Source organism: Corvus brachyrhynchos, unplaced genomic scaffold, assembly GCF_000691975.1.
Source record: "Corvus brachyrhynchos isolate BGI_N302 unplaced genomic scaffold, ASM69197v1 scaffold65, whole genome shotgun sequence".
NCBI classification, from domain to species: Eukaryota; Metazoa; Chordata; class Aves; order Passeriformes; family Corvidae; genus Corvus; species Corvus brachyrhynchos.
The window spans coordinates 2,747,198-2,761,788 of record NW_008238365.1 but is presented as its reverse complement, the minus strand read 5'-3'; the positions used below and the strand labels follow the sequence as shown (position 1 = coordinate 2,761,788).

The following is a 14,591-nucleotide window of genomic DNA, read 5'->3' as shown; positions in this document are numbered from 1 at the left end:
GCCGTAGGTTTTAACTTTTCTGGTTTTCAAATCCTGCACTGCCCAGTGTGTAACTCTGAAGTTCCGTGGGCCCTGTCAGCTGCTGCTCTCTCACACTGGTCACACATAACAAACCTCTCCAGGTTTGCTCTCCAAGGACACCCAGATTGTCCCAGGCCCCAAAATGTGTAAACTAAAGGGGGGGCAAACTTGGGGTAATTACATCATGAACTGAAGTTATAATTGAGAATTAACCCTGACATGCAAATGGACCAAACTGATAAAAAGGTGAAGAACCCGTGACCTGGGGTCCATCTTGGCTGGAGCCTTTGGACTGCCCAGGGTGCCCCTTTGAAGGCCCTTGCAATAAATACCTCCTTTTATTCTCTTATTCTTGTCAAGCCTCTGTTTTTAGGTGGCCACCCCACGCTGGGCTAAGGATCAGACTTGGAGATCTTGAAGGTCTTTTCCAGCCTTATGGATTTATGAACCATCTCCCAGAGGCCTTGGCTTTGCCAGGGACCTCCCTTGAGCTCTTCTCAGGGAGAGCAACACCCTCCTGCCTCCCAGGAGGGAGAACAGCTCCGGAGCACAGTGACACTCACAGGGACAGCCACCCGTTGTCCCTGCCCTCCCTCCAGGCACCCAGGAGGAACCCAGCTTGTTCCCAGGATGCCAACTGGGAGCTGGCCTGGCTCTCAAAGCAGTTCTGGTTTCTGCCTCTAAACCGAACAAGTTTGCTAAGATGACATCAAAGAAGAATTAACATGGAGCAGTCAGGAGAAATTTCCATCCCTAACACACCTCTTTCACTCTCCGTGCCTGCCTCATTAAGGAGGCTTCGATGAAATCCTTTCAAAAACACACGGCACAAAAACAATGGAGTGATTGCAGTTTGTGAGGAGCTGGGATGCAATTAGCATATGAACATCAAAATGGTTCTGCAGCAGCTACGTGCTGTCTATACCTTTTTACATTCCCAGGTTTTGGGTTTTGGCTCTCTTTTTGCAATTCTGTTCCAGTTCCTACCCCTCAGCTGAAGTCCAAGGTTCAAATAACCAGGGCCAGGTTGGGCAGGGCTTGGGACTGGTCTAGAGGAAGGCGTCCCTGCCCATGGCAGAGGTTGAAATGAGATGGGGTTTGAGGTCCCCTCCCAGCCCAAACCGTTCCAGGATTTAGTGAGCAGCAGGAAAACTGTCCAAGGGAGTGGTGCCAAGCAGCACAAACTCTCAGTGGGTTATACAGCAGTTCCTGGCAGCACTCAGCAGCCCCGGGGCACAGGGAATGGTTCAGGTGACAGCAGGCAGAGGTGAATGAAAGCGTCATCAGAGAGCCTTGGAACATCGTCCCAGTCCAACAGAGCGTTGGGAAACAGCTGCTTCTCCTGGGATCTGTCAGAGACAACAGCTCAGGGGGGTTGGATCTTCATTCCCTGTGAGCCACGCAGGTGTTATCCTGGACAGAGCGGGGCAGGTGACAGGGACTGCACCCAGCCCATCCCTGCAGCGCAGAGAAACTCACACGTGCAATTACCCTGCAGCCTGTTATTGATCAGCTCATTAAATAATCAATAGTTACCTTGTGAGAAGGCTTCCTGTTGCCTCTACACATCTCATCCTGCCCGATCTTTGTGCCCTGAAGCAAAGGAGGAGACTTCTCCGAGTCTCACTTGGCACAGATGGTGCCTCAGCTCGGGGCACGGCAGATGGGAGGACGCTGCCTGCGATGCTGAGGAGTTAATGAACGTTTCCCTCCAGACACGTGGCGTCATTTCTCTTTTCTCTACGAATTAAGAACATTTCTCCTGCCCTGTTCACCACTTCCTCTGGCCCATCCACTGAGTCACCTGGATCCTCTTAGGTCTGGTTTAAATACAGCTACTCCCCCTCGGTGCTCCTGGTGGCCACGTCATCGTTTCCTGTGCAAGAGCTTTACACACTGGATTTACACGGGAATTTTAAAAGCAAAGAATTACACAGCACCTGGGCCACCCCTCTCTCGACCATCCCTGTGTCCCACCACCACAATTTCATTTACTGTCAATAACTGCTTTATTCAGGAATTAATCCCTTGCAGCCACCCAGGAGGTTCAAAATCAGGATTTTCAGTGTTAAAGCCACAGATGAAACCAAAGAAACAATGCCATTAGTTAGGAGCAGCAGCCAACTTGCACAATTCTTACAAAGGTGAATCGTTTCCCCTGCTCTCCAAAGGCTGCAAAGACAATCTACCTTAATGAAGAGGCACTGAAAGCAATTCCAAGCCCACGCAGCCCTGAGGTGGCAGAGCTGTGCTGGCATTGAGCTCACAGAACTGTTCTGCTCCTAGCAGCCCCTCATTTCTGCCCCTCGCTGCCTCCTCTGGCTCTTTGCTGTTCCACTGTGTTGCTGAAGTGGCAGAGCTGTGAATATTTCAGCCTTTCCAGCTGTTCCATGGAAGGGGTTCCCCTCTTCCCCAGCCACAGCCAGAGGGAAGGTCATTTCTGCCTCCGCTGCCATCCCTGGCTGAGAAGAGGTTAATATATATTTATAGGGCTAAATGCTCAGAGGTGCAAACAATCGAGTCTTTTGCAAATGTCACTGAGTGTGATACAGAGTGTGCAGATCCCTGGGTGTGTGACACAGAGTGTGCAGATCCCTGGGTGTGTGACACAGAGTGTGCAGATCCCTGGGTGAGCCCCAGCAGGGTGGGCAGCTCCTGCCTTTGCTCACACAGAGAAACACAAACTGCTCTGCTACATCCGGACAGATCCAGAGTGACCCTGCTGAGAAGGGATAGGGGAATGAGGGGCTGGAAGTGTCCAAGGCCGGGTTGGGACAGCATTTGGGGCAGCCTGGGACAGTGGAAGGAGTCCCTGCCCATGGCAGGGGTGGCACTGGATGGGATTTAATGTCTCTTCCAACCCGGGCTGGTCTATGATAATCATTCCATGAGGATGACTTCCATCGGCTCAACTCCCACTCTGAACATCAAAGCAAAACCCTCCCGGGCCTTTTGGCCAGTTCAGGGACCACTGACATCCGTGACAGAGCAATTCCAGAAGAACACAGTTCCAGAACCTCACCATGTCCTGCAGACACACAACGGGCTCTGTCCAAGCAGTCTGCAAACTAAACACACAAGAAACGTGGCTTTGCTCCATTTTGCCAACAAGGCAAGTGCCCAAAATTCTACAGAGCCCCGTGCTCAATAAAACGTCCTCAATCCCAGCATTTCACGTACAAACTCACATTTAAAGGTATTTGGTAACTCCCCAAGCACTGCATCATCGCTGAATTTTGGCTGCTGGGACATTGTCCTGTACCTGCTGCTCTGCATCCCATTGCGCAACCCCTGCGTGTTCCAAAGCACTTTGTGCCTCTGCAGAAGGAGTCAGAGGTGCTGCTCCTTCCATCCAGCACAGGATTGAAGCAGCACCTCCCCCAAATTGCCCCAAAATGCAGGGTGTGGCTTTTACTCGAGTGGAACTTGTCATTTGGAGAACAGAGGGCTCAATCCTAACGTGGGAAATCACACACACTGCAAAGGGCAATGGGGAATGTACAAACATCAGGGGAAAAAAGGCAGAAATTGCAGTTATTGAGTGAACAAGGTACAAGGAAAAGTCCGTGCCCTGGCAGGTGACCTCCTCCAGGCTGTTGTGTTCTCTGAGAGCTGCGAGTGTTTGTGCTGCAGCTTCAACAGCTCTGGATTCCGGGGCCACTTTGCACTGGGAAATGACAATAATTTCTTTGTTTGTGCATTAATGGAAAGGGGAGGAATCAATCTGACCAGCTTGGGGATGAATCTTTAATGCAACGTGCAATAATGTGCTGTCACTGGGTGAGGATGAGCCATAAATAACACGGAAAATCCTTTCCCTGCTTGTTTGCATCTCAGGCCATGTGCAGCACCCTTGGTGACACCCAGAGATTCTCAGTTCCCAATCTGTGTGTCCTGGGGCTTCCAAAAGGAAGGATTTCTAAATTCCTGCCAATTAATTGCATTATTTCTACTCCTGGTAGGTTTAAAGCGAGTTTTTAAATGAACACAATGGGTTTTGCAGCCTCTTTTTGTTTCCCCCCTCAGTCCAATGTGTGCAGGGTGTTTATTTGAATTATTTAAGCCCACTGGAAGTCACCTGAACACCGAATTTTCCAGCAGTGACATCAGTGCCCGGGAACTGCTGACACTGTCGGCCTTCCTGACTCAGCCGTGGAGCCACTTCAGGGAAATGGAATTAGGGAATATTGAGTTTTCCCCACGGATTTCCACATGGAGACCAGTTGTACAGGCACAGGGATGGGAGAATTCCAGACTCTATTGGTTCAGGTGAGTCCACAAAGGTGCTGAGTGACATCCACGGGGAGCAGGGACTGAGGTGGGACCCAGGGAACATTTACCATCCTGGGATGGGATTATCAGTTGGATTTGCCATCCTGGGATGGGATTATCAGCCAGATTTGCCATCCTGGGATGTGATTATCAGTGATTTACCATCCTGGGATGCAATTATCAGCCAGATTTACCATCCTGGGATGGGATTATCAACCAGATTTACCGTCCTGGGATGCGATTATCAGCCAGATTTGCCATCCTGGGATGGGATTATCAGCAATTTAGTATCCTGGGATGCAATTATCAGCCAGATTTACCATCCTGGGATGCAATTATCAGCCAGATTTACCATCCTGGGATGGGATTATCAGTCGGATTTGCCATCCTGGGATGTGATTATCAGCCAGATTTACCATCCTGGGATGGGATTATCAGCAATTTACTATCCTGGGATGCAATTATCAGCCAGATTTACCATCCTGGGATGCGATTATCAGCCAGATTTACCATCCTGGGATGCAATTATCAACCAGATTTACCATCCTGGGATGCAATTATCAGCCAGATTTGCCATCCTGGGATGTGATTATCAGCCAGATTTACCATCCTGGGATGGGATTATCAACCAGATTTGCCATCCTGGGATGAGATTATCAGCCAGATTTACCATCCTGCCTCCTGCCCACTGCTAACACCTGGAGCCTGACCTTCCTCAGGTAATTCCCACATTCCAGAGGGGAGGTCCTGTGTTAAAGCCCTGAACCCACCTGACCCAGAGGAGTGGACACAGCGTCTCCCTTATTTTGGACATTTAAGGGAGACACTGGGATGAATCCCACACGTGGATTATGATCCAGAGCTCACCCCCCAAAAGCCAGAATCCTCCACAAAACCAGGACAAATATTCAGAATTCTGTTGGGGCTCTCTTCCTCTCCAGAGCCAATTCCAGAATTTTCCAGAGGAATTTCCTCCGAGCACACAAATCCTGCACTCCCCACCTTTGGCACCACTGGCAGACCAGGAGTCCTGGCTGTTGGGGATTCTTCTGTTGTTCTTTCCAAGCCCTGTTTTGGAAACCAGCCAGCCCTATTTGCTTCTCGGGCAGAGGATATGGAATTACCGTAAATTATATTGAAAAATTAGATTTATTCACCGCTGTGATAATTGATCTCCCAATCTGTCTCGGAGAGTTAGCAGCTGGTAAGAAAATAAAATGCAATTTAAATTTTTATTTATTTTTTAAGCGCCCCACTTTAATTCAAGCATGACAACAAATAAGGGGGAGAGGACAGGGTGAGTTTCTCACTTGCCAGTCCTTGTATTAAACCCTGATGATAAGAAAACAAAGCAAGAGGTGATTGCAGAGGTGTTTGAGAAATTCGCAGAGCTCTGCAGGGGGGTTTGATGCCCTTGCACATAATTATGTGTAATTGCACCTCAGCCCTGAGCAAAGGGATTATGGCCAAGGATGAGCCTGGAGTGGAATCCCTGGGCTGGGCTGTCACTCTGCTGGAGCTGCTGCTATTGATGTTGACAAACCAACATTCCACAAGTGACTCCAGGAATTCAGCTCCTCTGTCGAAGCCTCTGTAAGTGGGCCCATCAAATCTCCGACTGTTTTCTCTCAGGCCCTCAGAGGGAGAAGAACCAGCCCCAAAACCTGGCGTTCGTGATGGCTCCTCTCATTAAGGCTCTTCTCTGTCAGCCCCTGCTCAAATCACATCACACATTACAGATGGAGACAGGATTTGGGTTTTACACCGAGATTAGCTCCGAGGAAATGTATTTTTATCTGCTGGGAGCAGAAAGAAAGAACTCCATAATTCACCATAACCCAATCACTTACAAAGTGATCGGCCAAACAGTGTTTGCAGGGGCTTGAAAAATCTCATGCTGTCATCAGTAATAAAATAAGAATGATAATCCTGCTCCCTGGCTGAAGGGGAGCACGGGAATGGACACGTCATTAAAAGGCAGGATAATGGTGTAAGGGAGAGGGGGAGATCCTGGCTGGAGCCAGCACAGTCTGGCAGCCCCATTTACAGCAGCAGATAAACACGATGGGTTCTCAGAACTGCCAACCCCTGAACTTCGAACGTGGACCAGCTCTGACTTCATTTCACGGCATCACTGAGGTTGGAAAAGCCCTTCAAAGTCATCAAATCCAAGCTGTGATCAATCCCCACCTTGCCACCAGCCCAGAGCACTGAGTGGCACATCCAGGCCTTCCCTGGACACCTCCAGGGATGGGAACTCCAAACCTTCCCGGGCAGCCCCTTCCCATTTCCCTCTGTCCCTCCTGGGGATGAGGAGCAGGGAGGTTTGGGGGAATTCGGCACTGAAAGGGAGGTTTGGAAAGACCCAGTTCTCCCTCAGCCAGTGGAAGAAATGGAGAGGAGGAAATGGAAGAAACCAGAAGGAAATAGAAGGAAACAGAAAAAACCAAAAGGAAACAGAAGGAAATAAAAAGAAATAGAAGCAAACAGAAAGAAGCAGAAGGAAACAGAAGGCCTGACCTGACACTCGGGCCAGCAAGTCAGACTGAAATATTTCACCAATAATTCACAGCTATTGGACAAATATAATTCATCCTGGCTGTATTAGAAGCTTTGATACATCACGAAACACATTATTAGCTGGAGTGACCTTTTATTTTCTAATTATGACAGTAAATAACATCACAGAAATAAAAAAGTAGTGCAGAGAATCCCAATGTAGCAGCAGTGCCACTAAAACCAAACCTTTCTGGTAGAACAGGGAGGGTTAATCAGTCTGAGAATTCAAAATCATTTTGTTCCACACTTGTGCTGTGGCATTTGCACAGATTATCAGTGGGGTACAGCAACAAGAGCAGCTCACGTAGCTTAAAAAATACATTATTTATATATCTATTATATACATATAATAACATATAATGAAATAACAAGCACCCAGGCAGGCCAAGTGTATTTTTGTTCTCTAATCTTCACGTCCAGAAGCCACCTCACTTGCAGGATCATCCTTCTCTGTCTGCAGTATTGTTCCAGCAGTTGAGTAGGTTAAGAACATTTGTATTATTATTATTATTCCCACTATTTCTGATTTGCATGCTAATAGTTATCTAGCAGTTCAAATCTCAATTAGGAGCCCACACAGCACAATTCATGGCGAGGTTGTAAATGTGGAAATGTACTCAGGCTCACAATGAAGGCAGCTCATCACCCAGCACTGGGTTTAGTGTTATTAATTTGGTGTCATTGAAAGGCTTCAGAGTGCTTGCTTCAGTTAATGCACGTTCCTGGATACGTTGGCTGCTTTTTATTGTGATGGATTTTATGTTTCAATCACACAAAGTTGCCCAGGGCCTTTCAGCAGGGCTTTTTTTCTTTCATCAAATCAAGGAAAATGAAATGCGCTGGTCCATCAGCCTCTCCAACAGGATTTTCCTCACCAGCACTTGGGATGGAACAAACGCTGCAAAACTGCTACAAAAAATGGAATTCCTCGAGCCAGTCCTAAGGAAGAGCAGCAGTGAGGGGGCTAAACGGGGATTAATTACTGCCTGAATAAACTCCCATCCCTTAAAACCACATCATCATCATCACCTCACACGCCAAGTCCTCATCCTGGAGCTCCCAGCTCTGCCCTACACCTTCTGCACACCTTTGGAAAAATCCTGTTGTGCCTCCAGTTCTCAGTTTTCCCCAGTTTTCCCTTTTTTTTTTTTTTTTTGGCTTCTCAGCATGGTCAGTGTGATTGCCAGTGCACTGAGGGCTGTGAAACCAGGACACAGAGCCAAGGACAGCAACAACCTCTGCAGAGAAACCACAAACACTGAAAATAAAGGGGCATTTTGCCCTGCTAAGGACAGAGCTGACTCGTTCTGCTTATGTAGGAGGTTTCAGTCATGGTGTTAACAGGTTATTGGGACGTGATTTCAGTGCTGTGTCCCCCAGCACGGGAACAGCCGCCACCCCAGCATCTTCTGACACTCAGGAGCCTCTCCTTCCTCCCTTCCTGCACTCGACAGCAACCTCCAGGTAATTATCCACAAGGGCAGAGCCCCTGGAGAAGCCATTCCTCACTCCGCTGCTGCTCAGGGGCCACCAGGTTAAACAAGTGATGGAAAACCTCTGGGAGCTGCTTTCCTGCTTCCCCTCGCAGCCCTTCGTGCACGTGGGGGTCGTGTCCTCCCCCCGGGCAGGGCTTGGAGGGGGTTTATGGCACCTTGGGGAGGCAATAAATTGGCGGCAGCACAGGAGAGATCCGGCTCGTGGTCAAATGACAGCTGCAAAGAGGGAGGGATGGGGTAAAAAAGCTGCTGAAGATGTTTTTGTAAAAGGCACAAAGCAAAAAAAACCCCACAGGTTTTGGGGAAAATCACGCTCCAATTTAGGCAACTCCAATACTGGGGAGTGTTTAAGGACCAGTGTAACCACACACAGCTCCTGTTTCCACAGGGAGTGAGTCACATCCCTGGGACAAGGGGTATCTGCAGATGGAAAAGGCGTCGTCCCTCCCACCAACCATCTCTGAAGGGCTTTAAAAACGCTGGTAACACCCCAAAAGGAAGCAAAGCAAACAGGGGGAACAGCAGGGCTGGAGCAGCACAGAGCGACGGCTCCTCCGGGGATTGTGGCTGGATTTTGGCACCTCCCGTGCTGTGAGCAGAGAAAAGCATCCAAGCACTGGTGTGCTCACCAGACCCCTCTGATCATCGGCCCTGCAAGGGCTCCTCATGATTAAACACAACTCAAAGAAGGTTTCTTAATCATGACTTATTACTATGGTAACACCAGGCAGTCAAAGGGAATTATGCAAGGACCTCCCCAGGGGTGGGAGAGGGAGAGGCACCTCCGGTCACGGAGCACCTGGAGCTCAGGCAGGGAGGGAGAACAGAGAGAAAAACCTGGCCCAGGCTTCTCCTCACTAATTAGTAACTCAACAATTAATACTGCAGAACCACCTGGAAGCCCAATCTTTCCCTGAACCACTGGGCCTGGTGCTGTACAAACCACAGGCTGCTCAGAGACAGAATTTCAGCTGCAAATCAAAAGGCTGAGGGAATTGGGATTGCTCAGCCTGAGAAAGAGAAGCTTTGGGGTGTCCTAATTTTGGCCTTCCAGTGCCTGAAGGGAGCCCACAAGAGGATGGCAGGGGCTGGAAGGAGATGATCCTTAAGGTCCCTTCCAACCCAAACCATCTTGTGATCACATCTTGCAATAAACACAAAGTTTCTCACTCCTGAAGTGAAAGAGGAGGAATTTACCCCAAGCCACACCATGGATTTCCCCACTGGCACATTCCCTTGAAGCCTGACTTGGGGAGGGCACTCTCCCTGGGGTCAGCACAGAAATGGAGCTGTTATTGTTATTTCTGGGCTTTGTTTCACACCACAGCCTCCAAAAAGCACTTGTTGCATTACAGGGGGGCAATAAAAACCCTTTTATATCCCTACAAGGAAATGATTAGATAACTACTCAGCAGTAAAGCAGAACATATAAGAAAGTGCTGTTCTCATCATCATTCCTTGAAGCATCTTGTCATTATTATTAGGAAATGATCTATTTGTGCCAGGCTAATTCATATGGACTGTAATTCCAGGACATAAATTACCCTGCCATGTGTACTCAGAGCAGAGCAACAGCAGCAGAGGTGCTGAATGTTCAAACCAATTTGTTAACAGGCTTTTCCTCCCCAACCTACTGCCCTCCTTTTCAATCTGCCGCATCCCAAAGAGTTTCCAAGGGCAGATATCCATATATATTTATTAGAAAGCCGTGCCCTAAAACATCTGAGGTTACCTCTTGGAACTTATTCACAGGCTCTGTCACAGGGAGAGTGGTTTAATGGTGCAGGAAATACATCTCTGTAAAGCTGTGTACATCCTGCTTTGGTGGTGACAGAGAGATTATGGTCCATCAAATAAGTAAATTAATTTAGTGCGTGTGAAGGAGGACGGCAGCAAAGGAGAATTCCCCTTGTGAAACTCATTCCAAGCACCAAGCTCCTCTTTCCTTGTCTACAACCACTGAACAGCTTCCAAGAGTTTTCCAAAGTGGCCAAAATATCCACAGACATTTTAGAAGAAGTGTTAGAAGTGTTTAGAAGGTTTAGAAGTGTTTAGAAGGTTCTGGAAAGGTTGGGACAGAACCTCTTGTCCCTCAAGTCTCCGTGGTTAAATAGTTTTTCTTTCTTGCCCGCCTGGTACCCACCCCAAGGTGAAGAACTGCAGGCACTTCTCCCCACAAAAGGATGACAAATTCCTCATCCCTCCCCATCAGAACCTTTCTCCTCCTGCTCTGAACACACACGGATCAGCTCTGCCTGCCTTGGGTCTTTTTTTTTTTGGCGATGTTTCATTTTCTTCAACCATTTCTCACCGAGAGGGCGAACAGAGGCGAATTTTAAACAAACCCCGAGCTGTGACTCCGCTGCCTTTGGCATTTCTCAGCCCTGTTCTCACCCTGTTAAACGCCAGCTCTTTGCAGGGAGGGAACGGGGGCTGACAATCCGTGGCTTTGCATAACAAAAACCCCGTTTAGTCGAGCAATGGGGGACGGAGTCTCTTCAGGAAACCAGATAATCCAGAAACTGGTGCTAATAAGTTATTGACTTTCCCACTGCTCTTCCAGGAGCAGCTCATGGCTTCCGGTAATCGCTTTGCTTCCACCCTCAGAGTCCAGCTGTGGCTCTTGGAAGAGCTCATTTATGGCAGCTTGTGATAATGGGATATTTTAGCAATGTCAGCTTTTGCACAAGATATAAAAATCCGCCGATTTACTGCCCCCTGCTCCCATCGCAATCAGAAAAGGCAAAGAAACCCATAAAGTGTGTCTCAGTCACATTTAGGTGAACATGACTCCCCTTTCCTGCCCTGCCCGTGTTTGGATCGAGTTCCGTGCCAGGCACAGAGGACCTGCACGTCCTTCCTGCCCTGGTGATGCTGTGCCAGGAGCTCAGCTCAGGTGCAGATGCAGCTGCCAGGATGCTGCTACCTGAGGGCTGGGAGATGTTATTTTGCTCCAGTCTCTGACACTGACCCCTCTTTGTCCTGCCCAAGAGACAGAATCACACCAGGGTTGGAGGGACCACGCTGGACCCGCAGGTCCTGCTCTCCCCCCAGCCTGTCCAGGTGCCTGGGGTTGTTCCTCCCCTGGTGCAAGATCTGCTTTTCCCTTTGCTGAATTCCAGACAGTTCCTCTGTGCCCACCTTTCCAGCACTCTGGGGTTCTCCTCCCAGTTTTGTGTCACCAAAGAACTCGCTGAGAAGGCTCCTGCCCCTTCAGCAAGGCATTGGTATACAAATTAACTTTGGGCCCAGGACTGAACTTTGAATAGTCACAGAACTGCTTCTGATTCTGGTCCTGGCCTGGCTCTCCAGGACACCCCCACAGCTGGAGCTAAATTTTAAATTTAAGGCTTTAAATCAGGCAGCTTGAGCACAGCCAGATGAGGGTTTGGAAGTGCTGGTTCCAGGATTTACCTGAGTGAAATTCAGGGCAGTTCTCAGGGCTGCAGCTGTGAGCAGATGTGACACAGGCAGCTCTCCCTTCTAATTGCACCAGACTGCACCTTCTTGGGGACCTGGAGTCTCTTCTGCTGCCTTTCCAAAGCACCTGGCACAGCAACATGTTGATGAAAGGAGGCTCCCAGGCAAGGATCTGATGCTAATTAAAAAGATGAGCACGCCAGACCTTCAGTCTATAAATCAACAACATCCCCTGCCACGACCACACAGTCAATTTACAGCAGCTGAGCTCTTACGGGGGGGGGGGTGATGCTTCAGCAGCAGCCAGAGCTGCCCACAGGTAACCCCAAAAAATGCTTCACATGGACAAGGGAAAAAATGCTTTGTTAGCAGGGCTGGAGGAGAACAGAGGGAGCACTTTCCAGGCTGGCGGTACTTGGAAGGCACCCCTGTGACTTGGGAAGGTCAGGAAAGGCTTTAAAAGAACCAGGGTCTCTCCAACACCTGCCCTGCTAATGAGGCACATCCATCTCCACCCAGCACACCCAGTGTCGTCCTGCCTTTGGTGCAGCTGATTTAGGAAAACCAAGACTTGCACATCGGTGTTTCCAATAAATCCTGACTAAATAATCACAGTTGGGCCCTTCTGCCCTTAAAAGCTGAACATTTTCTACAGTAGCGAGGCAAGTTTCTTGATATGATGGCGGGAGGGAAAAGGGGGGCAGGGAAGACTTTCTGGAGTTGGAAGGAGAGAATAATAAATATATTTTCTCCCTTTAACTGAGGCAGTTTTTACAGCGAAGCTAAAACACTGCAGGGACTCCTGGGGATCAGATCCTGTCAAAGGTTTGCATTTCATGGCTGAGCTTTGAAAGGTGAGGGCAGTGCATTTGCTGGGAGACAGAATGATAACTTCGTCCTTCAGGCTGAAATAACAGAGCTGAACATATTTCCATTCAAACAAGAGCAGAATCCCCGGGATAAAGGGTAAGTGGGTGTGGATGTGCGTGCTGGAGGAGAAGCAGAACACAGAATATCACTGTGAGGGTCACGGGGGAGATTCTGTGCCCCTGGGAGGATGCTCTCAGGGGCTGGGCAGTGCCTGACCTCCTGGGCTCTGGAAAGCTACAGCAGGGAAAGCTGGAATTGGTTATCACAGAATCCTCATGGAATGGTTTGGGTTGGGAGGGGACTTAAATCCCATCCTGTTCCACCCCCTGTCACGGGCAGGGACACCTTCCACTATCCCAGGCTGCTCCAAGCCCCATCCAACTGGCCTTGGACACTTCCAGGGATGGGCATTATGAGGCCTGATAGCAGCCCTGCACTTCAGGGTTCAAAGTTTGCAAGATGAGCTGAAGGAGGAAGAGCTGATCCACCAAAACTCCTCAAATCGCTCCATCCCAGGGAGAACAGCAGGGGAGAAATCAATAACCCCAGCAAGAAACTGTAATAACAGCTGACATTTATCCAGCATGGATAGCCAGGTGTCCCCAAACACTTGACAGATATTACAGGCTGAGCTGATTTACAAGCAGGGATCTGGCTCCTTGCACAACATCGATTCCCACACTGAGGCAAAGGAACTCCTGTGGATTTCGTGGTAACCTTCACCCACCTCTCCACTCCAGGGTGAGTGTTGGGATGCTCTGACCTTCCACATCCCACATGGTTTAGCGTGGAATTTCCCTCCACCAGGAATAAGGCAGCTCCCATTCGGGGGAGGTAATCATTTGTTTTGGGCAGCTGCACAGAAAACGTCCAAATATTGTGAGAGGGGCTCAGAAGCACCTTCACGGTGCTCTGCTCACCTTGTAATCTCCTCCTTCCCATCAGGAGTCCAGCTCACACATCCCTCTGCTTTCCATTAGACAGGGAACTATTCCAGGCAGCTCCTCACCCTGGATTTGCCTTTGGCACAGCAGCTCAGCACAAGCAGCAGTGACACTTAGAACAAGGTGTTTCCTTGTCTCTGCCTCAGCCTTACATTCCTTCCACAAAGGGAAAAAAGGAAAACATGAGAGGGGATGAGAACGGGATTCAAAGGCTCAGAAAAAACCCCTGAAACAAACAACAACCCCAGTGCCTTGGAGCTGGCAGGGCAAGCACAGCCCTGATGGCACTGAGGGCTCCCCAGTGCTTGCTAGGCTCGAGGCACTGAAGTGACACCACTCCACGTGACACTGTCCACTGCAGCAGGCGATGCTTTGTCTGGGCTGGAGCCCAAACAGGTCCAACTACACTGAGGGGGGGCTGAAACCTCTGTAATTTAAAGAGATCTGAAGGGAAGACAGAACCAGGCTCAGGTGATGAGGGAAGGGGATGTCACTCAGTGTATTGGGTTTGCGTGTCCTGGTTTTGGTAGCAGGGGGGCTACAGGGGTGGCTTCTGTGAGACGCTGCCAGAAGCTTCCTCCATGTCCAGCAGAGCCAATCCCTGCTGGCTCCAAAGATGGACATGCTGCTGGCCAAGCCTGGGCCAGTTAGAAATGGTGGTAACACCTCTGGGATAACAGATTGAAGAAGAAAATCAAAACAAAAAGCTGTTGCACAGTTGGAATTGCAGCCAGAGAAGAGCGGGGTGAGAACTTGTGAGAGGAATAGCTCTGCAGACACCGAGGGCAGGGGAGAGGGGGGCAGAGCTGCTCCAGGCACCAGAGCTGGGATTCCTCTGCAGGCTGTGGTGAAGACCATGGTGAGGTGTGCCCCTTCAGCCCCTGGGGATCCCCGGGGGATGCAGAGATCCCCCCGCAGCCCCTGGGGATCCACGGGGGATGCAGAGATCCACCCGCAGCCCTTGGGGATCCACGGGGGATGAGAGATCCACCCGCAGCCCTGGGGATCC

At 49.6% G+C, this 14,591-nt stretch overlaps 1 long non-coding RNA gene across 1 annotated transcript; it reads right to left on the bottom strand.

Moving 5' to 3' along the window:
- Positions 1-7,960: 7,960 nt before the first annotated feature.
- On the bottom strand, positions 7,961-14,170 carry LOC108447123. Its single transcript, XR_001862519.1, has 2 exons — positions 13,559-14,170; positions 7,961-8,564 (listed from the first exon to the last, which is right to left on the bottom strand). It is a non-coding gene; the product is annotated as an uncharacterized LOC108447123 (long non-coding RNA).
- Positions 14,171-14,591: the final 421 nt, after the last annotated feature.